Source organism: Octopus bimaculoides, chromosome 3 (genome assembly GCF_001194135.2).
Source record: "Octopus bimaculoides isolate UCB-OBI-ISO-001 chromosome 3, ASM119413v2, whole genome shotgun sequence".
Taxonomy (NCBI): Eukaryota; Metazoa; Mollusca; class Cephalopoda; order Octopoda; family Octopodidae; genus Octopus; species Octopus bimaculoides.
In genome coordinates this window covers 9,619,613-9,622,532 of record NC_068983.1, presented here as the reverse complement: position 1 = coordinate 9,622,532, position 2,920 = coordinate 9,619,613, and the positions used below count along the sequence as shown (strand labels likewise).

Below are 2,920 nucleotides of genomic sequence, written 5' to 3'. Positions count from 1 at the left end.
ATATATACATATGTGTGTATGTATGTATGTTTCCCTCTTCTGTTTTTAATCATCTAAATTCTCCATCTTTGGATGAAACTTTGTATCTTTGGATAAGGAAAAGAATGTCATATTTTTAGCCTGAGAAAAGTATTGCATAGTCTTACTGTTTCGATGACAGATTGTATTTGTAATGTGCGAATCAGTTTTGTTCACTTTTTTTTTCTGAAAATCCTTGCTTATCCAGACTGGCTGGCATTTACTTACGAAATCAAGAGTTCCAATTATTATTATTATAAATGTAAATTTGTAATCTGGATAAGTATGATGGAAGTTTCGAAGTTGTCTACATTATATACATTATTTATATTTGATGGATATTTGTCCTCATCTTGTTTGTTGTTAACACAACCGAAAGTTGTCTATAGTTAACTTCTATCTCTTTGATTTTCAGTGATATTCACAACAGCAGGTTAGCTGACCTCTATGACGTTACATACATTTTCTTGTCTGTTCCAAATGTACAATACCCGGTCTGTTATGCTTACACTTGACAGATGTTTTGATGAGAATGTTCCACCAGATGTATTTATGTGTGTATAAATGCCTAAGTCCTCCAATGTTTGTTCGTTGGCGAGTATAACTCGACAGTACGTATCATGGTTATCTTTATATTTATAGGTGCCAATGCAGATGCAAGCTGACACAGACGCCCTTTAAAATATCCTTTCTCTCAATCAGTGAAACTTCTAGGACATGACTGGTGAAGACAAAGAAGCCTGATGCATGCGACTGATAGATATCTGAGCAGAAGAGACATGAAGAACGTTTAATATGATGTAGCAAACGAAACCACAAACTTTGGAAGCAGACGACCCATTAAGCACCAAGTATATGCTTGTATAATTTTTCTTTGAGTTTAATTGAAGTTTTTCTTGGGAGAGAGTTACATATCCCAGGGCCCCAATAATTACAGTTATAAGCCTAAACTTGTAATCTGGATAGAGTAACTGCAGATTTCTCTATAGTTTAGTGTAGGTATTTTCTTTTCCATGGTTCTTCAGCTTTATATTAACATCTGCTGGGCATCTAATTTCCACAACTCTGCACAGTTTCTCTTTTCAATCCCAAGTCATTATATCAAGTCTGCTGTGCTTGCATTTTATTCAGGTCTTGTATGTAAGTATGTATGTATGTATGTATGTCATTATTCAGTTTATTTCAAGATTTCTTGCCAATAGAGAAAGAACCGTTTTCTAACCTAGATCGAAGGCTCCTCCATTGGAATTTCAACATCAACAACGGAGTATTTTTGTATGTTTGTTTGTATGTATGAATGTATGTATGTGCAGATTTGCATGTTTTATGTATGTATTCTCATGCATATAGTTGCACATCTAGACATGCTCATATATATTTAAATGATAAACTTCTGGAAAGTTTTACAGATTTTTACAGTTCCAGTGATGGATTGGATCTGTAGTCTTCGAATTAGTTTTTTCCTTTCTGGTTTTGAGAAGCCTAATTTCTCAAGATTCGTATTTAGGCAGTGTGTTACATATCCAAGATTGGATATGCATGTACGTATGTACGTACATATGAATGTATGTATGTATGTATGTATACGAGGGAGGGGAACTGAAAATTTCCTGGCTTTGAGTGAAAGAAAATACAGGAGAATCAGTTGATTATAACTCTATTCAACATATTCTCCTTTCAGATCCACACACTTATTGCAGTGGTCCTTCTGCTTTTGTAAGCCCCGTAAAATTAATTCGGAATGCTGGGCCTCCAAGCAGGCATTTTGCGATACCCTTAAAGTAAAAAACTTTTCAGTACCACCTCGTGTATTGAAGGATGCTTGCCTGTGTGTCTCTGTGTATATATGCATGTGCGTGTTTACACATAGAGACGCTTGGTATTTATTCATTTCTACTCTAAGCACAAGGCCTGAAATTTTGGAAGAGGGCGCCAGTCGATTAGATCGACCCCAGTACGCAACTGGTAATTAATTAATTTATCGGCCCCGAAAGGATGAAAGGCAAAGTCGACCTTGGAGGAATTTGAACCCAGAGCGTAAAGACGACGAAATACGGTTAAGCATTTCTCCCGGCGTGTTAACGTTTCCTCCAGCTCGCCGCCTCAAGTTTGGTATTTATTGAATATCATTTGTAGTTAATCCTGCACCAATGAGCTATGTTCCCTATCCAGCAGTAAATTTAGTTGACATTTTTTAAATTTAAATCCTCAATTTTAATAGAATATGAAAGCTGTACACCCGTGTAAGGCAAACATATTTATTAGGGAAATAGAGAATTCTCAAGTAGAATGCCATTTGCTTGAGCGAGTCATATGTTTAACCAGCGTGCAAGAGGCAAAGGATAACTGTCTAAGCGTCATTGCGTACGATGTGAGGGCGGACTGAATTATGGAACCGGATTTCAATTCCCTTGTTTCAATAATTTGCCAAGTTCATCGAAGCCTGAAAAATAATTGGATAAGCCGTGTGCGAAATTCGTATGATTAATACTTCAAGGAATTGAAAGAGAATTTGAAATTTATGATTAAATACTCGTACAACACTAAAAAGACTGTATTTTCTCGTTGCATTTTCATTCTAGATCCCTAGATATTTCTTTCACCTCATATCTATCTATCTATCTATCTATCTTTCTGTCTGTCTGTCTGTCTGTCTGTCTGTCTGTCTGTCTATCTATCTATCTATCTATCTATCTATCTATCTGTCTGTCTGTCTGTCTGTCTGTCTGTCTGTCTGTCTGTCTGTCTATCTATCTATCTATCTATCTATCTATCTATCTATCTGTCTATCTATCTATCTATCTATCTATCTATCTATCTATCTATCTATCTATCTATCTTTCTATCTATCTATCTATTGGATGGTCTACCCTACGAGCTGTATTGTCAAATGCCAGACTTG

The 2,920-nt window shown here is 35.9% G+C and overlaps 1 protein-coding gene and 1 long non-coding RNA gene across 6 annotated transcripts in view; one reads left to right on the top strand and one right to left on the bottom strand.

The window, feature by feature from the left end:
- The window catches only part of LOC106875510 (uncharacterized), a 337,304-nt gene that overhangs the window by 114,542 nt on the left and 219,842 nt on the right, over window positions 1-2,920 (bottom strand). The window lies entirely within an intron of this gene.
- LOC106875513 (uncharacterized) overlaps window positions 1-2,920 on the top strand; it is a 34,789-nt gene that overhangs the window by 27,636 nt on the left and 4,233 nt on the right. Inside the window, exon 3 of the long non-coding RNA XR_001410126.2 lies at window positions 661-869. This is a non-coding gene — a long non-coding RNA (uncharacterized LOC106875513). The remainder of the gene's footprint in view (window positions 1-660; window positions 870-2,920) is intronic.